This window comes from Anomaloglossus baeobatrachus, unplaced genomic scaffold (assembly GCF_048569485.1).
Source record: "Anomaloglossus baeobatrachus isolate aAnoBae1 unplaced genomic scaffold, aAnoBae1.hap1 Scaffold_756, whole genome shotgun sequence".
Lineage (NCBI taxonomy): Eukaryota > Metazoa > Chordata > Amphibia > Anura > Aromobatidae > Anomaloglossus > Anomaloglossus baeobatrachus.
Genome location: NW_027445136.1, coordinates 38,485 through 55,974, shown reverse-complemented (window position 1 = coordinate 55,974; position 17,490 = coordinate 38,485). Strand labels below are relative to the sequence as shown.

Sequence of the window (17,490 nt, the reverse complement as noted above, 5' to 3'; positions counted from 1 at the left end):
AATTGGCATCTGGTGTTATCTCTCTGCTTCCACTCCAAATAAAGTTACCTGTTGTTACCTGAACGTCAAATACTAAGAATGGGCGGCCTATGAAAGAATTAGTACTTTCATTAAGTATACTAAACCGGCTAATTGGGAATAGACAAACTGTAAAAAGCCCTCTGAGAAAGCCCCTCTCTAACCTTTGTTAGTAAGCTTTTCTGTAGCCTGCCTGTTGATGTATTTTCGGTTTGAACAGTGCACAACATGAAGAGACGGAACACTGGCGGCTTGTCACAATGCCCCCCGATGACATCACAATAGCGCTGCTGCCTAGAAAACAAGCTGCGCAGAAGAAGTTGTTCTTTGGGTGGGAGGGTGGGCTAGTGGAAGGAGGGGGCAATCTCTTTTTTTCCCGGGTGGTAGGGGGATGACAGGAGAAGGGAAGCGGGTGGTGAGAAAGGTACAGAGGGCAGGGTTTGGGGGCTGGGAAGGAAAGGGAAAAGATTAGGGTTTGGGGATGATGAAAGGGCTTTCTACGGGTAAGGATGGCAAAGGGTGGCAGTGACGGAAAGTCAGGCAACCTGTCCTGTCCGTCTTTTTGTATCGTGAATTGGAAAGACTGCAAGGGGGAGGGGAGTTGCTTGCGCCCTAAAGGAGGAGTTATTCAGATTCATTGCAGTGGGCGGCGGCTGCAAAACGCACCATTCTTCTTGTTTTTGCTCTGCAAAGCAGCCTTTTCAAGGGTTGGCTTGGGTGACAAAATGTCTTGTGTAGGCGTGGGTTTGTCTCCCTCTCGCTCTCTCTCCCTAAGATGTGTCCGGCATAGGCCAGGGTGCCACTCGAGGCCCAAACCAATTCTGGTTATCGCTTCTCGGCCTTTTGGCTAAGATCAAGTGTAGTATCTGTTCTTATCAGTTTAATATCTGATACGTCCCCTATCTGGGGACCATATATTAAATGGATTTTTAGAACAGGGAGATGGAAAAAGAGCTTGCTCTGTCCACTCCACGCATTGACCTGGTATTGCAGTACCTCCAGGAACGGTGCACCCCTTCTTAACCCAGTTTCCAAAAGCAGAACTCGATTCACCTGATTCATATTAGCCCGATTAGCGAATTGAAATGAATTTTTATCTAACACACTTTTTACTTGCTTTATTCATCCAAATAGCAAACTCATCACCACTCAACTTCACCAACTCTGCTATGTCCCGTGCAGTATCTTGTTGTCAGTCTAATCTAGATCATGTGTAATTGAATGGAATAGATCCCTTTTGGACAAAGTGGAGTCAGATGCTGCAGTGACCACAGGTGTGAGAGGATCTACAATTGGCATCTGGTGTTATCTCTCTGCTTCCACTCCAAATAAAGTTACCTGTTGTTACCTGAACGTCAAATACTAAGAATGGGCGGCCTATGAAAGAATTAGTACTTTCATTAAGTATACTAAACCGGCTAATTGGGAATAGACAAACTGTAAAAAGCCCTCTGAGAAAGCCCCTCTCTAACCTTTGTTAGTAAGCTTTTCTGTAGCCTGCCTGTTGATGTATTTTCGGTTTGAACAGTGCACAACATGAAGAGACGGAACACTGGCGGCTTGTCACAATGCCCCCCGATGACATCACAATAGCGCTGCTGCCTAGAAAACAAGCTGCGCAGAAGAAGTTGTTCTTTGGGTGGGAGGGTGGGCTAGTGGAAGGAGGGGGCAATCTCTTTTTTTCCCGGGTGGTAGGGGGATGACAGGAGAAGGGAAGCGGGTGGTGAGAAAGGTACAGAGGGCAGGGTTTGGGGGCTGGGAAGGAAAGGGAAAAGATTAGGGTTTGGGGATGATGAAAGGGCTTTCTACGGGTAAGGATGGCAAAGGGTGGCAGTGACGGAAAGTCAGGCAACCTGTCCTGTCCGTCTTTTTGTATCGTGAATTGGAAAGACTGCAAGGGGGAGGGGAGTTGCTTGCGCCCTAAAGGAGGAGTTATTCAGATTCATTGCAGTGGGCGGCGGCTGCAAAACGCACCATTCTTCTTGTTTTTGCTCTGCAAAGCAGCCTTTTCAAGGGTTGGCTTGGGTGACAAAATGTCTTGTGTAGGCGTGGGTTTGTCTCCCTCTCGCTCTCTCTCCCTAAGATGTGTCCGGCATAGGCCAGGGTGCCACTCGAGGCCCAAACCAATTCTGGTTATCGCTTCTCGGCCTTTTGGCTAAGATCAAGTGTAGTATCTGTTCTTATCAGTTTAATATCTGATACGTCCCCTATCTGGGGACCATATATTAAATGGATTTTTAGAACAGGGAGATGGAAAAAGAGCTTGCTCTGTCCACTCCACGCATTGACCTGGTATTGCAGTACCTCCAGGAACGGTGCACCCCTTCTTAACCCAGTTTCCAAAAGCAGAACTCGATTCACCTGATTCATATTAGCCCGATTAGCGAATTGAAATGAATTTTTATCTAACACACTTTTTACTTGCTTTATTCATCCAAATAGCAAACTCATCACCACTCAACTTCACCAACTCTGCTATGTCCCGTGCAGTATCTTGTTGTCAGTCTAATCTAGATCATGTGTAATTGAATGGAATAGATCCCTTTTGGACAAAGTGGAGTCAGATGCTGCAGTGACCACAGGTGTGAGAGGATCTACAATTGGCATCTGGTGTTATCTCTCTGCTTCCACTCCAAATAAAGTTACCTGTTGTTACCTGAACGTCAAATACTAAGAATGGGCGGCCTATGAAAGAATTAGTACTTTCATTAAGTATACTAAACCGGCTAATTGGGAATAGACAAACTGTAAAAAGCCCTCTGAGAAAGCCCCTCTCTAACCTTTGTTAGTAAGCTTTTCTGTAGCCTGCCTGTTGATGTATTTTCGGTTTGAACAGTGCACAACATGAAGAGACGGAACACTGGCGGCTTGTCACAATGCCCCCCGATGACATCACAATAGCGCTGCTGCCTAGAAAACAAGCTGCGCAGAAGAAGTTGTTCTTTGGGTGGGAGGGTGGGCTAGTGGAAGGAGGGGGCAATCTCTTTTTTTCCCGGGTGGTAGGGGGATGACAGGAGAAGGGAAGCGGGTGGTGAGAAAGGTACAGAGGGCAGGGTTTGGGGGCTGGGAAGGAAAGGGAAAAGATTAGGGTTTGGGGATGATGAAAGGGCTTTCTACGGGTAAGGATGGCAAAGGGTGGCAGTGACGGAAAGTCAGGCAACCTGTCCTGTCCGTCTTTTTGTATCGTGAATTGGAAAGACTGCAAGGGGGAGGGGAGTTGCTTGCGCCCTAAAGGAGGAGTTATTCAGATTCATTGCAGTGGGCGGCGGCTGCAAAACGCACCATTCTTCTTGTTTTTGCTCTGCAAAGCAGCCTTTTCAAGGGTTGGCTTGGGTGACAAAATGTCTTGTGTAGGCGTGGGTTTGTCTCCCTCTCGCTCTCTCTCCCTAAGATGTGTCCGGCATAGGCCAGGGTGCCACTCGAGGCCCAAACCAATTCTGGTTATCGCTTCTCGGCCTTTTGGCTAAGATCAAGTGTAGTATCTGTTCTTATCAGTTTAATATCTGATACGTCCCCTATCTGGGGACCATATATTAAATGGATTTTTAGAACAGGGAGATGGAAAAAGAGCTTGCTCTGTCCACTCCACGCATTGACCTGGTATTGCAGTACCTCCAGGAACGGTGCACCCCTTCTTAACCCAGTTTCCAAAAGCAGAACTCGATTCACCTGATTCATATTAGCCCGATTAGCGAATTGAAATGAATTTTTATCTAACACACTTTTTACTTGCTTTATTCATCCAAATAGCAAACTCATCACCACTCAACTTCACCAACTCTGCTATGTCCCGTGCAGTATCTTGTTGTCAGTCTAATCTAGATCATGTGTAATTGAATGGAATAGATCCCTTTTGGACAAAGTGGAGTCAGATGCTGCAGTGACCACAGGTGTGAGAGGATCTACAATTGGCATCTGGTGTTATCTCTCTGCTTCCACTCCAAATAAAGTTACCTGTTGTTACCTGAACGTCAAATACTAAGAATGGGCGGCCTATGAAAGAATTAGTACTTTCATTAAGTATACTAAACCGGCTAATTGGGAATAGACAAACTGTAAAAAGCCCTCTGAGAAAGCCCCTCTCTAACCTTTGTTAGTAAGCTTTTCTGTAGCCTGCCTGTTGATGTATTTTCGGTTTGAACAGTGCACAACATGAAGAGACGGAACACTGGCGGCTTGTCACAATGCCCCCCGATGACATCACAATAGCGCTGCTGCCTAGAAAACAAGCTGCGCAGAAGAAGTTGTTCTTTGGGTGGGAGGGTGGGCTAGTGGAAGGAGGGGGCAATCTCTTTTTTTCCCGGGTGGTAGGGGGATGACAGGAGAAGGGAAGCGGGTGGTGAGAAAGGTACAGAGGGCAGGGTTTGGGGGCTGGGAAGGAAAGGGAAAAGATTAGGGTTTGGGGATGATGAAAGGGCTTTCTACGGGTAAGGATGGCAAAGGGTGGCAGTGACGGAAAGTCAGGCAACCTGTCCTGTCCGTCTTTTTGTATCGTGAATTGGAAAGACTGCAAGGGGGAGGGGAGTTGCTTGCGCCCTAAAGGAGGAGTTATTCAGATTCATTGCAGTGGGCGGCGGCTGCAAAACGCACCATTCTTCTTGTTTTTGCTCTGCAAAGCAGCCTTTTCAAGGGTTGGCTTGGGTGACAAAATGTCTTGTGTAGGCGTGGGTTTGTCTCCCTCTCGCTCTCTCTCCCTAAGATGTGTCCGGCATAGGCCAGGGTGCCACTCGAGGCCCAAACCAATTCTGGTTATCGCTTCTCGGCCTTTTGGCTAAGATCAAGTGTAGTATCTGTTCTTATCAGTTTAATATCTGATACGTCCCCTATCTGGGGACCATATATTAAATGGATTTTTAGAACAGGGAGATGGAAAAAGAGCTTGCTCTGTCCACTCCACGCATTGACCTGGTATTGCAGTACCTCCAGGAACGGTGCACCCCTTCTTAACCCAGTTTCCAAAAGCAGAACTCGATTCACCTGATTCATATTAGCCCGATTAGCGAATTGAAATGAATTTTTATCTAACACACTTTTTACTTGCTTTATTCATCCAAATAGCAAACTCATCACCACTCAACTTCACCAACTCTGCTATGTCCCGTGCAGTATCTTGTTGTCAGTCTAATCTAGATCATGTGTAATTGAATGGAATAGATCCCTTTTGGACAAAGTGGAGTCAGATGCTGCAGTGACCACAGGTGTGAGAGGATCTACAATTGGCATCTGGTGTTATCTCTCTGCTTCCACTCCAAATAAAGTTACCTGTTGTTACCTGAACGTCAAATACTAAGAATGGGCGGCCTATGAAAGAATTAGTACTTTCATTAAGTATACTAAACCGGCTAATTGGGAATAGACAAACTGTAAAAAGCCCTCTGAGAAAGCCCCTCTCTAACCTTTGTTAGTAAGCTTTTCTGTAGCCTGCCTGTTGATGTATTTTCGGTTTGAACAGTGCACAACATGAAGAGACGGAACACTGGCGGCTTGTCACAATGCCCCCCGATGACATCACAATAGCGCTGCTGCCTAGAAAACAAGCTGCGCAGAAGAAGTTGTTCTTTGGGTGGGAGGGTGGGCTAGTGGAAGGAGGGGGCAATCTCTTTTTTTCCCGGGTGGTAGGGGGATGACAGGAGAAGGGAAGCGGGTGGTGAGAAAGGTACAGAGGGCAGGGTTTGGGGGCTGGGAAGGAAAGGGAAAAGATTAGGGTTTGGGGATGATGAAAGGGCTTTCTACGGGTAAGGATGGCAAAGGGTGGCAGTGACGGAAAGTCAGGCAACCTGTCCTGTCCGTCTTTTTGTATCGTGAATTGGAAAGACTGCAAGGGGGAGGGGAGTTGCTTGCGCCCTAAAGGAGGAGTTATTCAGATTCATTGCAGTGGGCGGCGGCTGCAAAACGCACCATTCTTCTTGTTTTTGCTCTGCAAAGCAGCCTTTTCAAGGGTTGGCTTGGGTGACAAAATGTCTTGTGTAGGCGTGGGTTTGTCTCCCTCTCGCTCTCTCTCCCTAAGATGTGTCCGGCATAGGCCAGGGTGCCACTCGAGGCCCAAACCAATTCTGGTTATCGCTTCTCGGCCTTTTGGCTAAGATCAAGTGTAGTATCTGTTCTTATCAGTTTAATATCTGATACGTCCCCTATCTGGGGACCATATATTAAATGGATTTTTAGAACAGGGAGATGGAAAAAGAGCTTGCTCTGTCCACTCCACGCATTGACCTGGTATTGCAGTACCTCCAGGAACGGTGCACCCCTTCTTAACCCAGTTTCCAAAAGCAGAACTCGATTCACCTGATTCATATTAGCCCGATTAGCGAATTGAAATGAATTTTTATCTAACACACTTTTTACTTGCTTTATTCATCCAAATAGCAAACTCATCACCACTCAACTTCACCAACTCTGCTATGTCCCGTGCAGTATCTTGTTGTCAGTCTAATCTAGATCATGTGTAATTGAATGGAATAGATCCCTTTTGGACAAAGTGGAGTCAGATGCTGCAGTGACCACAGGTGTGAGAGGATCTACAATTGGCATCTGGTGTTATCTCTCTGCTTCCACTCCAAATAAAGTTACCTGTTGTTACCTGAACGTCAAATACTAAGAATGGGCGGCCTATGAAAGAATTAGTACTTTCATTAAGTATACTAAACCGGCTAATTGGGAATAGACAAACTGTAAAAAGCCCTCTGAGAAAGCCCCTCTCTAACCTTTGTTAGTAAGCTTTTCTGTAGCCTGCCTGTTGATGTATTTTCGGTTTGAACAGTGCACAACATGAAGAGACGGAACACTGGCGGCTTGTCACAATGCCCCCCGATGACATCACAATAGCGCTGCTGCCTAGAAAACAAGCTGCGCAGAAGAAGTTGTTCTTTGGGTGGGAGGGTGGGCTAGTGGAAGGAGGGGGCAATCTCTTTTTTTCCCGGGTGGTAGGGGGATGACAGGAGAAGGGAAGCGGGTGGTGAGAAAGGTACAGAGGGCAGGGTTTGGGGGCTGGGAAGGAAAGGGAAAAGATTAGGGTTTGGGGATGATGAAAGGGCTTTCTACGGGTAAGGATGGCAAAGGGTGGCAGTGACGGAAAGTCAGGCAACCTGTCCTGTCCGTCTTTTTGTATCGTGAATTGGAAAGACTGCAAGGGGGAGGGGAGTTGCTTGCGCCCTAAAGGAGGAGTTATTCAGATTCATTGCAGTGGGCGGCGGCTGCAAAACGCACCATTCTTCTTGTTTTTGCTCTGCAAAGCAGCCTTTTCAAGGGTTGGCTTGGGTGACAAAATGTCTTGTGTAGGCGTGGGTTTGTCTCCCTCTCGCTCTCTCTCCCTAAGATGTGTCCGGCATAGGCCAGGGTGCCACTCGAGGCCCAAACCAATTCTGGTTATCGCTTCTCGGCCTTTTGGCTAAGATCAAGTGTAGTATCTGTTCTTATCAGTTTAATATCTGATACGTCCCCTATCTGGGGACCATATATTAAATGGATTTTTAGAACAGGGAGATGGAAAAAGAGCTTGCTCTGTCCACTCCACGCATTGACCTGGTATTGCAGTACCTCCAGGAACGGTGCACCCCTTCTTAACCCAGTTTCCAAAAGCAGAACTCGATTCACCTGATTCATATTAGCCCGATTAGCGAATTGAAATGAATTTTTATCTAACACACTTTTTACTTGCTTTATTCATCCAAATAGCAAACTCATCACCACTCAACTTCACCAACTCTGCTATGTCCCGTGCAGTATCTTGTTGTCAGTCTAATCTAGATCATGTGTAATTGAATGGAATAGATCCCTTTTGGACAAAGTGGAGTCAGATGCTGCAGTGACCACAGGTGTGAGAGGATCTACAATTGGCATCTGGTGTTATCTCTCTGCTTCCACTCCAAATAAAGTTACCTGTTGTTACCTGAACGTCAAATACTAAGAATGGGCGGCCTATGAAAGAATTAGTACTTTCATTAAGTATACTAAACCGGCTAATTGGGAATAGACAAACTGTAAAAAGCCCTCTGAGAAAGCCCCTCTCTAACCTTTGTTAGTAAGCTTTTCTGTAGCCTGCCTGTTGATGTATTTTCGGTTTGAACAGTGCACAACATGAAGAGACGGAACACTGGCGGCTTGTCACAATGCCCCCCGATGACATCACAATAGCGCTGCTGCCTAGAAAACAAGCTGCGCAGAAGAAGTTGTTCTTTGGGTGGGAGGGTGGGCTAGTGGAAGGAGGGGGCAATCTCTTTTTTTCCCGGGTGGTAGGGGGATGACAGGAGAAGGGAAGCGGGTGGTGAGAAAGGTACAGAGGGCAGGGTTTGGGGGCTGGGAAGGAAAGGGAAAAGATTAGGGTTTGGGGATGATGAAAGGGCTTTCTACGGGTAAGGATGGCAAAGGGTGGCAGTGACGGAAAGTCAGGCAACCTGTCCTGTCCGTCTTTTTGTATCGTGAATTGGAAAGACTGCAAGGGGGAGGGGAGTTGCTTGCGCCCTAAAGGAGGAGTTATTCAGATTCATTGCAGTGGGCGGCGGCTGCAAAACGCACCATTCTTCTTGTTTTTGCTCTGCAAAGCAGCCTTTTCAAGGGTTGGCTTGGGTGACAAAATGTCTTGTGTAGGCGTGGGTTTGTCTCCCTCTCGCTCTCTCTCCCTAAGATGTGTCCGGCATAGGCCAGGGTGCCACTCGAGGCCCAAACCAATTCTGGTTATCGCTTCTCGGCCTTTTGGCTAAGATCAAGTGTAGTATCTGTTCTTATCAGTTTAATATCTGATACGTCCCCTATCTGGGGACCATATATTAAATGGATTTTTAGAACAGGGAGATGGAAAAAGAGCTTGCTCTGTCCACTCCACGCATTGACCTGGTATTGCAGTACCTCCAGGAACGGTGCACCCCTTCTTAACCCAGTTTCCAAAAGCAGAACTCGATTCACCTGATTCATATTAGCCCGATTAGCGAATTGAAATGAATTTTTATCTAACACACTTTTTACTTGCTTTATTCATCCAAATAGCAAACTCATCACCACTCAACTTCACCAACTCTGCTATGTCCCGTGCAGTATCTTGTTGTCAGTCTAATCTAGATCATGTGTAATTGAATGGAATAGATCCCTTTTGGACAAAGTGGAGTCAGATGCTGCAGTGACCACAGGTGTGAGAGGATCTACAATTGGCATCTGGTGTTATCTCTCTGCTTCCACTCCAAATAAAGTTACCTGTTGTTACCTGAACGTCAAATACTAAGAATGGGCGGCCTATGAAAGAATTAGTACTTTCATTAAGTATACTAAACCGGCTAATTGGGAATAGACAAACTGTAAAAAGCCCTCTGAGAAAGCCCCTCTCTAACCTTTGTTAGTAAGCTTTTCTGTAGCCTGCCTGTTGATGTATTTTCGGTTTGAACAGTGCACAACATGAAGAGACGGAACACTGGCGGCTTGTCACAATGCCCCCCGATGACATCACAATAGCGCTGCTGCCTAGAAAACAAGCTGCGCAGAAGAAGTTGTTCTTTGGGTGGGAGGGTGGGCTAGTGGAAGGAGGGGGCAATCTCTTTTTTTCCCGGGTGGTAGGGGGATGACAGGAGAAGGGAAGCGGGTGGTGAGAAAGGTACAGAGGGCAGGGTTTGGGGGCTGGGAAGGAAAGGGAAAAGATTAGGGTTTGGGGATGATGAAAGGGCTTTCTACGGGTAAGGATGGCAAAGGGTGGCAGTGACGGAAAGTCAGGCAACCTGTCCTGTCCGTCTTTTTGTATCGTGAATTGGAAAGACTGCAAGGGGGAGGGGAGTTGCTTGCGCCCTAAAGGAGGAGTTATTCAGATTCATTGCAGTGGGCGGCGGCTGCAAAACGCACCATTCTTCTTGTTTTTGCTCTGCAAAGCAGCCTTTTCAAGGGTTGGCTTGGGTGACAAAATGTCTTGTGTAGGCGTGGGTTTGTCTCCCTCTCGCTCTCTCTCCCTAAGATGTGTCCGGCATAGGCCAGGGTGCCACTCGAGGCCCAAACCAATTCTGGTTATCGCTTCTCGGCCTTTTGGCTGAGATCAGGTGCAGAGCTTCACTGTTTTGTGCTTGGTTTTGGCTGGAAGGTGCTCGAGGTACCCGGCTCCTTGGCCTGGGGGGATCGTCTCACCTCACGGTGGGACTTCACCCCCCTGCTGCTATTAGGGAGCCGGATTAGTCCTCGGGCAACGAGCGGTGATCCCCCGGCGAAAGGCCGAGCCCGTGAGAAACGGTAGGCTTTTTGTCAAGTTATTGCTGGTACAATGCCGTGCATTCAGCAATTTACTTCTGGCTCCGGCCAGCTTCAAAACTCGGTGAAAATCGAGGTTCCGAAAGACCACTTTGGTTGTGGAAATGGAGAGGCGTTCTACAACCGTCTGTTGCGAGACCTCTTGGGCGTAAGGAAAGAGGATGTGTACTGTCTGCAGGAGAGGGGGCAGTGCACGTACATCCTGACGTTGAGGACCAAGACTGCCTGTAGCACTTTCCAAGGGCGAGTGAAGGGTGCGATCCATAACCAGCTATTGGAGGGGGTGGTTTTCACTTACCTGTATAGTGAAGGCGAGACCCCTGTGGTGGTGTACATGTACAACCCGTATGTCAGTGAGCACGACATTGAGTTGTACCTTAGGCGTTTCTGCACCTCTGTTCGCTTTGTGGGGAATGTGCACACCATTAACGAGATTTGGAATGGCAAACGCCGGTTTTTGGTGCGGTTTAACCCAGACCCAGAGAGTTCAGAGGGCCATGTACACCCCCCCTCCACGGTAGTGCTGGGAAAAAACATTGGATACCTATTCTACAATGGGCAACCTCGCAGATGTCGGAAGTGTGGCGGTCTTGGTCACTTGCAGCATGAGTGCAAGAACGAAAAAGTCAGTGAGTGCCATAACTGTGGTCAATGGGGTCATACCTCTAAAGATTGCACAAGTGATAAGATCTGCAGCGGATGCGGTCTGTGTACCCATCTATTTAACAGCTGTCCGTTACGGCCTAGGCGGTCCGGGGGTCCCCAGACACCTGCGGCAAGTTCCGCAGGAGTGCCTTCCCATGCGGGTATGGCCAAGACGGGGTCCCTAGTCGCCAGCTTTGCAGATGTGCTTATTGGACGAAGGAGACCCGACCCGGTTGTGGTAAGCGCTACTGACTCAGCTCCCCCCTGTAATGCTGAGTCATCACCCACTCCTGCAGGTTGCCAGGTTACACCTGGCGGGGAGTTGGGATCCCCCCGGAGCGGTTCTGGGGGAAGGCCGAGTCAGCCAGGCTGCTCGGTAGTTCCTGAATCCACGATGGAGGCCCAGTCCGGGACCGTGTCGGAGAGGGATGACAGCGTTATTGCAGACCAACCAGGTGCCCAGACGGATGTCCCCCCTGATGACCACTCTGTTGACCACCATGAGGACAAGCCAGATGCTCCCTGTGATGTTATCCAAGATGTCCAGCCAGATGTCCACCCTGATGTGCAGGGACCACCTCCGGATGACCAGGACACTTTGGACATAGTACCCCTTGGGCAGGGGGACCAGATGGACCTGAGCACCTGCGCAAAAAGAGGCCGAAATGAGAGGGACCAGGAAATGAAAAAGAGGCGGATGGGTCCTCATGTGTCCATTCCAGACAACAGCCCAATAGGGTCAAATGTGGACCCAGAATGTGTGGACTCTGACTCCGATGATACCGGTAGTATGAACACTGTTCCATCTATATTTGATTGTTCCCATCTCTCGGACTCTGAAAGTTCTGGTCTTAACATAAACATTTAATGGCGGACATCAAAATAGCCTCACTGAATGTGAGGAGCTTAAAAAGCCCGATCAGAAGAGTGGCCCTGTTTGCATGGCTAATGACCTTGAACTTTGACATTTTTTTCTTACAGGAATGCGCCATTGGCCATGACCTTACATACTCTGACATTAAAAAAGACTGGACCTTAGGGCCCTCTGTCTGGTCGGGGTCTAACATGAATAAGGCTGCTGGAGTGGGGATTTTATTTAAAAACAAAGATGTTAAGATTTTATCTGTCACAGAAATTTCTCCAGGCCGTGCTTTGTTAACACATGCAGTTTTTAATGGTTTTACTTGTCGTTTTATTAATATTTATGCTCCACCTGAAAAAAATGAACGCTCCTCCCTTTTTAATGACATGCAGTTGTTTTTAACAGGTCCATCCCCTGTGGTGGTGGGAGGGGATTTTAACTGTGTGATGTTGGGAGAGGGGAGAGGAGGTGGTGACAATACCAGAAAACCAGACAAAACCTCATGTCAAGTCAAGCATATTTTATCTGATTTTAAATTGCAGGATGCCTGGAAAAAAATTCACCCGTCTGACCCAGGGTACACATGGAGTAATGGTACTGTCTCTTCCCGTATTGATTTTATTCTTCCCTCCTCAGATTCTTTTACCCCTAAATCAGCCGGACTCATGACAAATATTTTTTCAGACCACGCCCTCATATATGCAGATTTAGAATATGCAGATGAGGAGAAAGTGGGCAAACGCTCCTGGAAACTAAATACATTGTTATTACAGGATGAGGAAACCCGGGCTGCATTTATTGCTAAATATAAAATATGGAGGAGTAAGAAATGTCCAGAGCAATCCATGTCTAATTGGTGGGATGGAGTTAAGTGTCGCATACGGAATTTCTTTGTCACTGTGGGTAGGAGGCGGGCCCGGGAAAAGAGAAGGTGTTTCAGGGATCTCAATGTTAGATTAGAGACTCTCCATAAGTTAAAAGGGTGGGGAGTCCCTGGGGCGGAGGAGGACATTACCGAGTTAAAAATTGAGATCCAGAACTTTCTTGACCAAAAAGGAAAAGAGATAATATTTAATTCTCGGGTAAAACATTTGGAAGAAGATGAGACATGCTCTAGATATTTTTTTAAAAAAGTGGGGGAGAGGAAGAATTTTATACGGGAGTTGGGAGGTCAGACATCATCAAAGGGAATGCTAGAGGAGGCTTTTAACTTTTTTAGCAACCTTTTTAACCTCAAACACATTGATCAGTCTTGTTTTAATGATAATTTGAATTTTTTATCCCTCTTTTTATCCACGGAGGACCAGGACCTCCTGTCTGAGGAAATAAACATGGCGGAGGTGGAGGGAGCCCTAAAAGATTTTCAAAAAGGTAAAGCTCCAGGGTCAGACGGTCTCCCCATAGAGTTTTATCATGTTTTCTGGGATGTTATTAAAGATGATCTTATGGGAGTTTTTAATGAGGTTTTTAAAGACAATTTTATACCCTATTCTTGGAAGAAATGTGTGATTACCCTGATCTTTAAAAAAGGTGATAAGGCAAACTTAGAAAACTGGAGGCCTATCTCTCTTTTAAATACTGATTATAAGATATTGGCTAAAATTTTAACCAGCCGTATTAAAAGTGTTATTAAAAGTGTGATTCATCCAGATCAGGTCTGCGGTATCCCCGGACGGTCCATCTGGGAGCATCTTAATCTTATACGGGACCTGATCTGGTACCAGAAGGATCGCAAGCAGCCTATAGCCATTTTATCCCTTGATTTTAAAAAAGCTTTTGACAGGGTATCACACTTTTATCTTTTTAGTGTTTTAAAAAAGATGGGGTTTCCTGTTGGTTTTATTGATAAAATTAAGCTTTTATACAATGACACGTATGCGCAGATTTTAATAAATGGTTTTTTAACAAAAGAGGTCGCCCTCCGATCCGGGGTAAAACAGGGTTGCCCCATGTCCCCCTTACTGTTTGTTTGTGCTATAGAACCACTCTTGTGCCGTTTACGTGAGGACAAGGTGGTTAGGGGGATCCCTGTTCCTGGAGGTGGGGGAGCCCAGGTAAAAGCGTTAGCATACATGGATGATGTGTCTGTATATTGTACCAGCTCCGCTGCCATAAACAGAGCAGTGCTGGATACGGAGATTTTTAGTGCTGGATCCGGTTTTAAATTAAATAAAGAAAAATGTGATTGTTTTATTGTAGGTCAATGGGAGCCCGAGCCACCAAAGATACCGGTCCAAAATGATGGGAAAAAAATTTTGGGGATCCACTTTGATGAGCAAAATGATGGGTGTAAGAACTGGGACCTGGTTCTCACAAGATTGAGTCAAAAAATATCATTATGGCAGCTAAGAAAACTTACTATGGAGGGGAAGATTCTAATCATAAAAATGATCCTGCTCCCAATCATTTTGTACGCAGCGATGGTGTTTCCTCCAAATTCCCTATACTTTAAAAGACTAATGAAACCCATCTTTTATTTTCTGTGGAACTCCAAAATGGAAAAATTAAAGAGAATAACTGTATGTAAGAGTAAAAGGAATGGTGGCAAGGGACTCCCTGACCTAAAGTTGTTTTTATTAATAAAGTTTTTTGTGTTTTGTTACAAAAGTTTGAATAATGCTGGGGCTTTTACTTGTTTTTTAAGGTACAGCACGGGGTATGTTTTTAAAAAACTGCATATTGATATTTTACCTAATCGTCCTGTCCTTTTATCCCCTCCGAAACAATATAAGATTTTAGAGACTATTATATCTGAATATGATTTGATAAATGTGGACAAGGGAGTCTTGTCAAATCAGCGAAAGTTGACAGCCGCCTGTAAGGGTCATGAGATTATGGAGGATGTGGCTAATTTTTCCCCGTCTAGGTGCCGATTAATTTGGAACAACGTCTCATGCCCTGCTCTTAGTAATACGCAAAAGGATCTGGCCTGGCAAATAGTCCACCAATGTCTCCCCACCAGGGCCTTCCAACATCGTAGGGGACTTGTGGCCAGTGCCAGATGCCCAAGAGACAGGTGTGCCCAGGAGGAGACGGTGTTCCACCTGTTCTGGTATTGTACTTACGCACAAGAGGTATGGCAGGCAGTGGGCACGCTCCTGAAATGGGTGTGTGGGTTACGCACCCTAAATTGTGATGTGGTGTTATACGGTATAATTGATTGTCCTACCATGTACCAGGCAAAAATCGCATGGCTCATAATTAACAGTTTTAAAGAGGCCCTATGGAAAACCAGAAATATTTTACTGTTCAAGCATGATTGCATCCCTGTGAAAGACTGTATAGGTCTTGCATTATGTACCATGTACACGTACTATTTGAGAGACTGCAAAAAACAGGGAACATTGGAAGCAAAAAAGGCATGGTGTCTCCAGATATGGAACACTTTTATGTATTTATAATCATATTTTATTTGTGATTCTATGTCTTTTACTGTATTGCTTTTAATGTATTTTATCTCATGTTTTAAGTAAAATGCTGGTTTTATGTATGTTTATGTGATTTTATGTGATATTTTACTGTACCTGTAAATACCTGATTTGGGTTTTATGATGCGTTTCATGTGCACAAGTAACTGTGTTTTGTATCTAAAGTGTGACTTTTTGTTTGTAATGCGTGAGTTTAATAAAGCTTGTTTGAAACGTGATCTGTTCTTATCAGTTTAATATCTGATACGTCCCCTATCTGGGGACCATATATTAAATGGATTTTTAGAACAGGGAGATGGAAAAAGAGCTTGCTCTGTCCACTCCACGCATTGACCTGGTATTGCAGTACCTCCAGGAACGGTGCACCCCTTCTTAACCCAGTTTCCAAAAGCAGAACTCGATTCACCTGATTCATATTAGCCCGATTAGCGAATTGAAATGAATTTTTATCTAACACACTTTTTACTTGCTTTATTCATCCAAATAGCAAACTCATCACCACTCAACTTCACCAACTCTGCTATGTCCCGTGCAGTATCTTGTTGTCAGTCTAATCTAGATCATGTGTAATTGAATGGAATAGATCCCTTTTGGACAAAGTGGAGTCAGAAAGCCATGGAACCCATAGGGTGGAGGGGCGACATGACTAGAGGGAAGGGAAGGAGTGATGGGGTTAATGGAAACAGGAATGGTTTGTTTATAAGGCAGAATAAAAGGGATTGGTGGGTAGGAGGAGTTCCCTGGAGGAAGAGGTGGGACAGTTGAGGGGTGTAAGTAAAGGACTTTGACTTACCCCCTCTCTCTTGACTTCCGGATATGGAACGATCTGACTGGAGAGGTTCCTATAAGGTGTCAGGACGTCACCTTCTATTTCTCCATGGAGGAGTGGGAGTATTTAGAAGGACACAAAGATCTGCACAAGGACGTCATAATGGAGGTTCCCCAGCCCTTCACATCACCAGACTTCCGGATATGGAACGATCCGGACGTGCGACAGGATGGCTGCTACCCGGGACCAGCGGATTCATCATGGCAGTGCACGGGCCCCTGGCAGCGCGGTCCCACGCCTTGGCTGCTGGGGGTTAACCTGTTGGCACTTTCCCCTCGCTCCCCTGTCAGCTGCGGGCGGCGTCCCCCCTCCCTCATATCTCAGGTACTTGCCGTGTGCGGGGGGAGCGAGGAGGAGATGTGAGAGCCCCTTCGGGGACCCTCCGCGGTAGGACGTGGGCAGGGCAGTACTCAGCTGCTGCTCCGGCCGCGGGAGGAATCTCCGTCCGGGCTGCGGCAGCCGGGAGGGGGGCGTGGCTTGTCTGCGGCCTATTTCCGGTCCGAGCCGCGGCCTGGATTGCTGGATGCGGCGGCTCCCGGACGGGGAGAGCGCCCGGCGGTGACAGAGGCCAGCTTTACCCCTCGCGGACGGTGGGGGGGGCCGCGGAGCTGCAGCCAGTGGTGGGTCCGGCACCAGGGCAGGCGGGCCTGGGGCGACGGGTGCCCAGGAGGCGTCGGTGAGTGGGGGTGACGGCAGGGGCCCTGCGGTTTCTGCTTGGTCACCCAGATCAGGTTGCAGCTCCCGGCCGCGGCGGTCTCCCCCAGGAGGGGGAGGGCCCAGCGGACAGAGGCTTTCATGGGGCCCAGGAGGGCTGGATGCGGCGGCTCCTGGCCAGGAGAGCGCCCGGCGAGGACGGAGGCCAGCGTTACCCCCCTTCCCCCGTGGGTGGAGGGGGGGTGGCCGGGGGGCTGCAGCCAGCAAGGGGTCCGGCACCAGGGCAGGCGAGCCTGGTGCGACGGATGCCCGGGAGGCGTCGGTACGTGGGGGTGACGGCGGGGACCCTGCGGTCCCCGCCTGGTCACCCAGAGCAGGCGTGCAGCTCCCGGCAGCGGCGGTCTCCCCCAGGGGGGCGAGGACCCGGCGGACGGATGCCTTCTGGGCCCAGGTGGGCAGGAGGCTGGCGGCTCTGGATGGGAGTCTGCTGGCAGCGGGTCGGGCCACAGGTACCCCCTGTCCTTGCAGGCAGCAGGGGGGGGTCGGGCCAGAAGATGAGGCCCGCGGTGGCAGCCCGTGGGTCGGGACGGTTCCCGGGGTTGTCGCCACGGGACAGAAGATGGAGCTTGGAGGATGGTGCCCACGCGGCGTACCAGGAGGACGGCCGTGGTGGTGGCAGCGCTTCGGCGGCGTCTGCATTACATGAGCCAGAGGCGGTCGGCTCCAGCGAGGAGGAGGAGGAAGCAGCGACGGAAGAATCAGACGTCTGGATGGCGTGACTTTTATTCCAGGATACGCCAGGTCGCGGTCGGGTGAGACGGCCGTGGATTCGGCAG

General features: G+C 48.0%; 7 non-coding genes and 1 pseudogene across 7 annotated transcripts; all 8 read left to right on the top strand.

Moving 5' to 3' along the window:
• Positions 1 to 845: 845 nt before the first annotated feature.
• LOC142287734 (U2 spliceosomal RNA) lies at positions 846 to 1,036 on the top strand. Its single transcript, XR_012748645.1, has one exon. It is a non-coding gene; the product is annotated as a U2 spliceosomal RNA (small nuclear RNA).
• A 1,117-nt stretch (positions 1,037 to 2,153) lies between these two features.
• On the top strand, positions 2,154 to 2,344 carry LOC142287733 (U2 spliceosomal RNA). The gene has a single exon (XR_012748644.1). It is a non-coding gene; the product is annotated as a U2 spliceosomal RNA (small nuclear RNA).
• Positions 2,345 to 3,461: 1,117 nt separating this feature from the next.
• Positions 3,462 to 3,652, top strand: LOC142287732 (U2 spliceosomal RNA). The gene has a single exon (XR_012748643.1). It is a non-coding gene; the product is annotated as a U2 spliceosomal RNA (small nuclear RNA).
• A 1,117-nt stretch (positions 3,653 to 4,769) lies between these two features.
• LOC142287731 (U2 spliceosomal RNA) lies at positions 4,770 to 4,960 on the top strand. The gene has a single exon (XR_012748642.1). It is a non-coding gene; the product is annotated as a U2 spliceosomal RNA (small nuclear RNA).
• Positions 4,961 to 6,077: 1,117 nt separating this feature from the next.
• Positions 6,078 to 6,268, top strand: LOC142287729 (U2 spliceosomal RNA). Its single transcript, XR_012748640.1, has one exon. It is a non-coding gene; the product is annotated as a U2 spliceosomal RNA (small nuclear RNA).
• Positions 6,269 to 7,385: 1,117 nt separating this feature from the next.
• Positions 7,386 to 7,576, top strand: LOC142287728 (U2 spliceosomal RNA). The gene has a single exon (XR_012748639.1). It is a non-coding gene; the product is annotated as a U2 spliceosomal RNA (small nuclear RNA).
• Positions 7,577 to 8,693: 1,117 nt separating this feature from the next.
• LOC142287727 (U2 spliceosomal RNA) lies at positions 8,694 to 8,884 on the top strand. The gene has a single exon (XR_012748638.1). It is a non-coding gene; the product is annotated as a U2 spliceosomal RNA (small nuclear RNA).
• Positions 8,885 to 15,369: 6,485 nt separating this feature from the next.
• On the top strand, positions 15,370 to 15,542 carry LOC142287707 (U2 spliceosomal RNA; annotated as a pseudogene).
• Positions 15,543 to 17,490: the final 1,948 nt, after the last annotated feature.